Source organism: Cydia splendana, chromosome 2 (assembly GCF_910591565.1).
Source record: "Cydia splendana chromosome 2, ilCydSple1.2, whole genome shotgun sequence".
Classification (NCBI taxonomy): domain Eukaryota; kingdom Metazoa; phylum Arthropoda; class Insecta; order Lepidoptera; family Tortricidae; genus Cydia; species Cydia splendana.
Window position 1 is genome coordinate 24,730,616 of NC_085961.1, and position 10,813 is coordinate 24,741,428.

Below are 10,813 nucleotides of genomic sequence, written 5' to 3' on the forward strand. Positions count from 1 at the left end.
TCTCTACCAGTCAAGCATTAGGGCCAAACTGTGGGCCAAACAGACTTTTCCTTTAATATTAAAATTTGTAGTATCGCTTGCAGATAATATATTTGATAAAAAATTGTATAATTATATTTGATAAAAAATTGTTTAATAAACCACTAAGTCCATAAATTTTAGGAAGCACATTAACCTAACGTTATAAGTACTAACGTCGGTCTATGTATACAAAGTTTATAACTTGTTCACTTGCAAGAAAACTTCACTTGTTTACGGCTGCCGCTTTCAACACTTTATAATAGAACGTGACCAGAATTCGCCTCAAGGTTTTTCAGTGGCTACTACGGGAGAAAAAGCATTTTTTCTTGGTCGGGTAACAAGAAAACGTAATGCTGGTAAGCCAGTAAAATCAATAGGTACCTACTACAAACGGTGTCAAACAATGGTTTTAAAAATATTTTACAATTTTCCTATTTTCTATCACAAACTCAGCGAACCTCGTGAAGAACAACAGTAAATATTAGCATCAACGTAGACCGGTATTAGTTATTCTCTTAATGCTGAGGATCGTGACCTCTTGTCCTTATGTTGAAAACCAGATTCCTAATAGGCTACTGTTCGTCGCCAAGTGCATGGCCTCGTGCAGTTTTAATTGAATAGGTTCAGTAATTTGGGCACACCGTCGAGAAGAGGGATGGCCCTGAGGTCTCGTGTGTTCAACTTTGACCGTCATTATAATTCCCTCCAGGCTATCCGGGGAGCGACGAGAGTGGTGGCCTAATGTCGAAACCACAAACAAATCACAAAGTTTTGTTTGCGAAACTACAGATTGAACTGCATTGGTCGGCATTGCCCCATCTTGCAATATTCTTTTCAGACACAAAATTAGTGCCCGATCGAAGTTTCAGTTTCGGCAGGTTTCGATATAAAAATCATGTTTCGGCCGAAGGCTCGGCTTCGGCTGGAACTAGAGCAAAGCCATACCTACAGTTCCGGTTTCGGTCGAACACTATTAAAAATGCGCACGTCAGTAAAACACTGCTGGTCAAGCTTACCCTCCAGCCATACTCCCCTGGGGCACACCTGCCGAATTGCCAGATTAAAGGGCCTTTACGTCACTTATCGCTCTTTTGTTTTGAAGCGGCAATGACCAAGTAGGTTCCATATTCCTAACCTAAAGCAGGCCACTGACGAGCCTTCCAAATGGATGCCATTACAATGGATTCATCAAAATGGACGGCATCCTAATATTAAACGTTGTAAGTTTTTGACATTCACGGACCGATTTTGGATTGCAGCCACGCTATTTGGACTGTTGGAAGGCTCGTCAGTGGCCACCCTAACAGACACAAAAATGCGCACCTCAGAAGTAAAACACCGCTAATCACTCTTGCCCTACAGCCAAACTCCCCTGGGACACACCTGCTGAATTTCCACTTTTCCAGATCATAGGACCTTCACGTCACTTTGGTTTCAAAGCGGCAATGATCAAATGGTAGCTGGACTGGCAAAATAAGGATCTGTTTTTAAGTTAATTTAAAAATAGTTATCGATGTCACAACATACATAAACTAAATGTTGTTTCCGAGACTTCATGTCGTGTAACAACACTCTGTCTTTCTACTTTTTACTCGTATCACATAGGTACTCATCAAGTAAGTACCTAAACGCTTAAAAAATACGGGGAAAACTGACAAACTGGTATGGTTACAGACTTAGGACTCAATTAAGTGATTTATCTCAGTTACTAAACAATAGCTATAAACTACTTTCTACAACGGCTTTTTAATTATATTATTAGGCTTCAGACTTCTTAAACATGTCCCCCGAATTTTTAAGATTATTAATTTCTCTACCACATGATAACCATTGCCTAGTGTGGTCTGTAAATGCTGCACTGTTTACTCATGTTTGTAGGTATGTACATAAATAATTTTCAGATAATAAACTATATTTTTAATTATTTATTATTACACCCACGACTCCATTTTATTTTTCAAATAATTCGCTTCATTCTGCAATGTTTTTACCAGATACGTTCACTCACCTCAGTATTTACCGCAAGTCACCGTTGGCCCTAGAGCTCTAAACAGTCCCTTGGGGCACACCTGCCGAACCGCAAGATTAAAGGACCTCTTACTTACTCTTTTGTTTCGTGGTCCCAGAGGCCGAGGTCTGAAAGGGTATAGCGTCTTAGAATGATTGCGGGTGATTTTAGGTTTTTGTGGAATTCGGCGGCCTTTTTGCGATGACATACTAAAAATTAAAGTGTCGATTTTGTCAGTAGTAAGAAACTTGAGACGTATTCAAAGTTCACCCTTCAATTGAGATAATAAACAGAACCCTAACAGAAAATAGCAAAACATTAACTTCCTTATTTTATCGACTAAATAACACCTTTAATTTTCTTTCTAAGGCTATAATGAAAAAGTAAGAATTCCCGAAAAGGGGTAAAAAAATGGGCAAATTATTACCTACCTATTAAATCAACTAGTAATATTGCAAATAATTCTTAGTTTATTTTAAGCGTTAAATTGATAACTTCGTAGCAAAACCTTTCATTATCAGCAGCAGTTCGCAATCCGAAATGTCAAAGTTTGCAATCGCTGAAAGCTAAACATAGCGATATCTGAAGCCCGCCGGCGTTTCCTCGCACGCGAGCAAGCCTTAGGGTTGGTAACTGTTGGCAGATAAACGTAAAACGATATTAGTCGGAAACATTACAAAAGTTATTTAACCAATATCACATTTTATCTAATATCCTCCTTCCTATTGATTTCCTATCGATTACCTACTGCAAGAAAAAAGTGATACATTTTTTTATAATACCTATATGAAAAATTTCACTTGCAGTACTTACCTAGATACGTCACGTAGGGTTACGTAGCAGAATCTAAAAAACTACATACTTAGTAGGACTATATGTACCTAACCATTTATGTTATCTGGACAAAAAGTGCTTCATAGAAAATGAAGCAAGTTTTTCAGTTTTTCATGAAAAATTAAATCTAGAACGTCCAATACTTGTTTACAATAATGTGGTTTCAATGATTTTAACATTGTTTTACTGGGTTAAAAAATCATTGTCATTAAAATGGCCTAGGTTTCAAATATTGGCTACTATTATTTTAAATACGATTGCTTCTTCGGCCTTACTTGTCGCGCAAGGTGTGTTACGCCCCCATCACTTACCTGATATTTTGTTTTTAGATTATAAAATGCGATATAAAAGGTATTACAGCTAAATTACGAAAATAACACGTCGCTTCTGCCAACCCTGTGCCCGTGATGAATGACGCGTCCGCGGCCGTGACGCGAGTTTCAGCTTTGTTCATCCAGAATGTCGAATGGGGGATATACGTCACCGTGTATATAGCTCGTGAGAGCACACATTGTAGGCTCGATATATAAATACGCCAGAGCTTTTAGAAAGATAAAGCTTTCATACATTTTGAAATTGTTCCTATAGACGTTGCATTTACATTATTTATGTGCAAGATTTTAATTATTAACTCTTGAATAGGCAACGGGACACATTACCTTTTTTTAAACAGCATCATTTGAATTTCAAGGAGGATTGAAATCACGGCGGCCGTTTTGCGGTAAATTAAGGGTTAACATAAAATGAATACCTTGCTAGAAAAGTCATACTGAAAATAACTTTAGTTACTTAAATATTTTATTATTCTGATAATGGAACTTGATAGGCTTAGAGCTTGAACAGGTTACAAAATGTTTAATTCGTTTTAATAAAACTAAAGGGGTAATAACCTCTTAAGGTTGACATTCGATACGTCATTCCTTTGCGTTCATATTAATTGGCTTCAATTACCAGATAAGATCATATTCCCGAAATGGTGATGAGTAATTAATTTCGGTGAAGCGTGATAATCCAGAATTATAACACAATGAGGAAATTAAATGGTCTATAGCAGAATATGGTACTCAAGTTTGTATGTCATCATCATCATTATCATATCAGATGAAAGACGTTTACTGGTGGATATAGGCCTCCCATAAGGGTCTGCACTAGAGATGCCACGAATATTCGGCAACTATTCGGTATTCGGCCTATTCGGCCACTTTGTGTCACAATATCTGTTGCACCTACCTAAAAAGAAAAATTACACAAAAAAATAACCAGAAACTAGGTATATTTAATATTTAAAATGTATTCTTGGAAAGTAGCTAAATACGAAGGCACGTTTTTTCAATTCGGTCAATTCGGTCGCCGAATATTCGGTATTCGGCCGAGAGAGGGGCCGAATATTCGGTATTCGGTATTCGGGGCATCTCTAGTCTGCACTACGACCGGCCGGTTCCCTGCTATATGATAATATATGATTCGTCGGTACATCTTTTTGAGGACATTCTCCTTCTAAATCCTCACCGGTCACCGGTTCGCGGTCACCACTCAAGAACCTTTCTGCTGTAAGGGCCAGTAGTTTTTTTAGTTTAGATAGATAAAATATAATATGTTATTTTATAAATATACATTAGGACGGAACTTGGAGACTCCGCAAGAACCAGGAGATTGAAGATCTGGTGTCCGAGCCGAACATCATTGGAGAATCGAAAGCCGCTAGACTCCGATGGCTCGGGCACGTAGTCCGTATGGGGGAAGATCGCGCAGTCTGGAGGGCGTACTCTGGAGTACCAAGTGGCCGAAGGCCGTCTGGACGCCCTAGGTACCGCTGGAGAGACGAAGTGCAGAAAAACCTCTGCGAACTCGGCGCCGTCGACTGGACAGAAACGGCTTTGGACAGAGCAGCATGGCGGTCTTTGGTGTCGGAGGCCAAGATCCACTTCGGGTCGTTGCACCACAGCAGTGAGTAAGTAAGTATAAAAATACAGCTGTCACTGTCACATTGCGTACCTACCTACAGGTATATCTGTTTGTCAAAATGTATGGTGCCGGTCGCGTTGTCGCTGTAGATAGGATAATGGGTAAGTCGCCGATCCTTTTTTCTCGCACAAAAAGGCGGACACAGACCGTCGCATCCTAAGCTAGAAATGCAAAAACGACCAAATGAGCATTAAACGCATTGTCCCACCGTCGACACATGAAACTGCCCATTCGTAAACCTTATAGCAACGAAATAAGGTCTACAATTGAATAATAAAGCGTGTTGCTGTTAGTCCATTTGCAAAAGATTAGCAGTCTGCGCGCGCATCGACAATAACCCTTTTTATTATATATAAAAAGCTTTTTGCACCGGCGCGACAAAGCGTCAACTCTTTGCTGATTTCAACTAAACAATACCTTTTGTTATGGAATTTGTATGCAAATAACAAGATTTGGCTACCGATGCCGTTTGACGGATTTATTGCGATTTGTTTAGTTTGTCCTTTGGGACACTTTTGCTGGTAATCTGGTTAGCCGGTAGCAGTTTACAGTTAAAGGCTTTTGTTGATGTTTTGAAAAGGGTGAGTGACCTAGTAATGTAACTGTCGATCAAGATGGGTACACACAAGCTATTTTTATTGTTTGCCGCTTCTTAAAGTTACCGCATGTTTTTGAAGCATGATATTACTTGCACATGTTTGTACTTATTCTGCCTATGTTAAAAAAATGTTACTAATGAGAACCTACATTACCTCTAGTAGATATCATTGGCCTAAGTGGAGGAAAAATGTTGGTTGAAAGTAGCGCACAATTGGCGTGACTTTTACACTAGTCAGATAAACAAAAAAGTATACTTAGGCACACACTGTGCAAATAATTCGCTCTGATATTTTATTGCGATGTTTTTGCGTAAGAGTGAAGAATGCGCGCGCAATCAACACACGTAAGGTTGGAGCCAGACATGCACGGCTTTTTACACCAGTATTATGTATTAGTATTAGGTATTTGAGCCGATTTTTATTTTTTTGTAGTTTTTGTCTTTCTGAATTCGATAATATATTTGCTTTGCTGCTTAATTTCTACTTTACATAGGTAGGTAGAGTCAGACCGAGAAAAGTCTGCAGCGCCCAACAAACAAAAATTCCTCCTGTAGTGGCTTAAAATGCCAAAAATAATATTCTTATATGAGCCATATTATCACTAATAAGGGTGCATTTGGGCACAAATTATAAGGACAATTACCTTATATCCCCCTTGTAGTTGCTTTATTGTAAGCTTTCTTAATCTTGTACGTGCTTTATTATGACACGCAACAAGGAAGTCCAACTTATAATGGCAAGGAAAGTGCTCTTAAAAAGCTAATATACTTATACAAATCATATTGAAAGCATTAATAAGGGCAATAGCCCTTATACACGTTTTGTTATCATCATATTTAAGGGAGTAAAACTCATAACGGCAAAACAGAGGCTCTTAAAAAGTCTTTGGGATTTATAACTGTGCGTTTATGACTCTGCAATAGGTATTTTTTTCTTAGTGGTTTACTTTTTTTGTAACAGTTTGACAATAAATTAACAAGTGTCATCCATTTTGCTGAAATGAAATTGAATTTTTATATATAGAAATATAGATTACCCGAATTTTTGCATATTTATTATGAAAACTGTGTGGGAATTTAATTTCATGATAAAATGTGATATGCAGTGTGTTGTATTATCAACGCGCCCTTGTATTTAAGCGGTTTTGTGCTAAAAATGTGGTTAATTATTTTGTCATGTTTTGAGCAAGGCCATTATAAGAGCAAAAGGAATTAGCACATCGTCTACAAATACTCTATGAGAGTTAAAACTTTATAATAGCAACAGGTGTTGCTTATGATTCGCCATTTTACATATAGTTAGGGTTCCTTTCTCACAAGTGAAATTCCATGCCTATCTATGTACTCATTTCGCGGAAGTTGTCAAATTTTTAAAATCAAGAGATCTCAATTTACATAACATGAGATGGCCATGGAACTGGACACATTTTATACAAAGAAAAAGTTATAATTATTGTAGACATCCAACTCATCCAAATTTACCATTACACGTTGTGATTGGTCGTGAATACATAAAAATTTAGCAACAATTGCAACAAGACGACCGGTCTTGCCTAGTGGGTAGTAACCCTGCCTGCGAAGCCGATGGTCCTGGGTTCGAATCCCGCTAAGGGCATTTATTTGTGTGAAGAATACATTAATTTGTTTCTGAGTCATGGTTGTTTTCTATGTAGGTACATATAAGTATGTTTATATCGTCGCCTAGTACCCATAGCTAGCTATGGGTATGGGTATAAGCTATGCTTAGTTTGGGGCTAGGTCAATCTGTGTAAAATGTCCCATATATATTTATATTTAACTTACTTTCATTTTCTGTCAAAATTGTAAAGAGAAACAAAATACTCATGTGCCATAAAATGATCCTCTACGGAACCACTGCTGATAATTTGGTATCAGATTGTTCTAGAATATTTTTTTTGTCGGATAGGTATCTAATAACATGCTCCTATGAGTCAAAAAGCGTCATAGTTATCTTGTGCATTACCTTTATAAGAATAATTGGCCACATTAAAAGCCTTTACACTGCTTTGAATATTATACAGCTAAAAAGCAATGTAACCAGCCTCTATAAGAACAAAACATTTTGAACCCTTATTGTAGCCATATTAATTGGATTTATTAACGTGTACATGGCCAAATTATAAGAATAAAAGTAATATTAGCCAAATCTTCTTATAATGAGCCTCTATAAGAACAAAATATTTTGCACCCTTATTGTAGCCATATTAATTGGATATATTAACGTGTACATGGCCAAATTATAAGAATAAAGGTAATATTAGCCAAATCTTCTTATAATGAGCCGTTAAAAGGTACCTTGACATAATGAATGCTATTTTAAAACAACTATGAGTGTTTAACCCTTATAGATTTAATTTTATAAGGATATTTTGTTTGTTGGGCGATTTTGATAGCTCATGCAGGGCAAGTGTTATTTTAAACGTCAAACGTCTATGAAATTATGACGTATAAATAACATTTGCACTGCGCGGGCTATCAAAATCGCTGCAGATTTTTAGTTAATGGTGTAACTCTACATACAGTCATACATTTTATTTTTCCTATATTTGGATTTAGTATTTATTCCGCCGTGAACGAGGAGTTCTTCAAAATTACCAAATTTTATAAAAATCAGACGAAAAAAAACTACAATAAAAGAAAAATCTTCCCATTCATGGCCTGCCTTACCTAATAAATATGTTTAGGTAAAGTCAACTGTAAAAATATGGGTGCACAAATCATCTCAAAAATATGTCCCGTAGCTCTTATGTCAGCGAATTAAGAACTATGGGACATATTTTTGAATAAGTTGGCTACACCCATATTTTTTCAGTTGACTGTACCTTTCAACAATGACACTGGCCAAAATTATGAGATACAGTCGTTAATATTTCAATTCTAAATATGTGTTTTTATACTGAAAGCTATTTATTCCTTATCATTTAACCTTGTTTTCGCGCAAAAAACACATATCATTGGCATTTGGCACCTACGCTATCGAAGCTTGCTTGGCTTTACATCAGTCCAATACACAACACGCAATATTTCAGCATGATATTTCTTCATTTATTAACAAAGCAGGACCAGCAGCACGAGCGTGATAGGAGTGACGGTTCATTGATGAAAAGTGCTCTAAATTTGAGTTTAAATATAGGTATTTTTTTGCAAAAACGAGATAAGATGATAGGAGATACTTATGTGACTTGTAATATGAAATCCTTACTATGTAGCTTTCCAGTATCGTCCAAACATAGAATGCTTATTTTTCTACATTATACTTAACCCTTTTTTTTCAAGATGTCAAGGTGAAACAGTATCTACTTTCTTGTTTAATGCGTAAACCATCCAATTTTGAAAACTGACACATTACAGGGTGGCCCAAAAATACGTTAACATTTTTTATTACTGCGGCATATTCTTGATATATTTAACAAACGTTTGGATTTGTGTATCAAAGCTAGAGCAGAAGAATTGGAAGATGATACGTTTTAATTCAGTTAAATAATTGTAGTTTAAATATTTTATCAGATTTTATAAAAGACGTGTAAGAAAAATATTCCTATAGTATAAACAACATTATTTGCGGTATTTGACGTCTGTCACTCACAACAGCAATACTACGTAAAATGTCTTGCACATCTAAATCACAAAGGAAAACAACTGCGCTGCGAACGTTTACGTTCTACGTCTTTTTTTTTTAATTTTAGTGTTGGCCGGACACCACCGTTATGAATCGGTAGTCGTCTAAGTAAATCGATATGAATATTTCATTTTAGGTCGCAATTGACGATAGGTGCGACCTACTCGGTCGATGTATTAAATGCATTTACCTTGCGGGAAAAACATATAATTTTAGCTTTATTTAAATCTCAAATAAAAATTCATTATACGTCACAATTCGATACCCCAGTCTACGTGCCATCCAATCGTAATCGCTTGCTGTGACAATCGATTTGCGTTAGTTACATCTCTATATACGTCAGTCATAATGTGTCAAATACCGCAAATAATGTTGTTTATACTATAAAAATTCTATGTCAACGTATTTTTTGGCCGAACTATCGTACTCGATTTTACTGAAAATTAATACAGATCTCTAATATTACCTTAACTTTAAATAATTCTTACTATATGTAACTTTATTAAGTAAGTTATTTATATATACTTTGCGTGCCCATTGCACCACCAAGCTTGCATTGTGAGTAGGCCTCGCTGCTCTAATTTCCACTATTCTCCATAGATACACGGTCGGCTAGCTATACATAATATACAGCAACAAAAAATAACGTGAGCTTGACCGCCTTCTCATAGTGGCTGTCCATAGTATTGTTAAGACGTATTTCCACCGACTGTACGAAGACGTTGCGTGCGGGCCACACAATGAGCCGGCGACGTTGATGGATGATTCTACATTCAACGAATACATTACGATTTTTGCTTTCATTTCGTTCGATACGAATGTCACAAGGTTATGATATCGACGCGACGCCGATTGGGTATCTTCTCGAAATGTTAGTAAGCGCCGTTTTAATTGTATGAATTGTGAAGCGGTATAGTGATTCGTGCGTAATTGTGTTTTGTTTGTAATCATATGGGTACCGACAGCATCAAAAGGAGCGGATCAGACTACGCGCTAAAAGAGTATATTACTAAATACGTAACTTATATCTCAACAAAAAGATATAATTATTTCACTAATATTTAGGATAATTAGACTGTGACAGATACTTTAGATCGCGACCTGTAGAGCTATTTATATCTCTATTTGGAAAAGTATTCCAGGGTGACAGATACATAAATACTTTAAGCGTATTGTTTCATCATCTTCAGCTACTATTAATGGTGACATGTACAGTATGCTTACAATTGTTATAAAACTAAGTGTGCCTATATTTGACCAACAATTAATAAAATATATTAATTTTATTTGGACAGAGTCACTATGCCTATGCCTGCCATGGGAAGTATTCCTCGTGATTAAGGATAATAATTGTGTCGCTTAACTTCAAACTCGGGTAAATCCATTCGACCCTCTCAGCAAATATCTACTCTATTACCTTTTCTTAGTACCAAAATCGCATAATCTGACAAATGGATTTACCCGAATTTGAAGTTAAGCGACTCAATTATGGTCTACATTGCGCAATATTCCTTTGGATTGCATGTTAGCTTAGTGAAAAAGGTGTCCAGAACATTCGAATCCCTTTTCATTCGCTTTCTCTCAAAAGTACCCACTTAAATAAGTTTATCACCAAAACTTACCATGACTATACGAAAATCACTGAATTTACTTTTTACACCTATTTAAATAGACAGGTTTTTTCAGTAATCAATGATAAGAGTTTAGTTTCTCATACTATTTTATTGGTTTCGTATTCACATTTCTC

The 10,813-nt window shown here is 36.5% G+C and overlaps 1 long non-coding RNA gene across 1 annotated transcript in view; it reads right to left on the reverse strand.

Annotated features, from left to right (window-relative positions):
• Positions 1–10,813, reverse strand: part of LOC134806038 (uncharacterized) — a 447,581-nt gene that overhangs the window by 101,349 nt on the left and 335,419 nt on the right. The gene's annotated exons all lie outside the window — the stretch shown is intronic.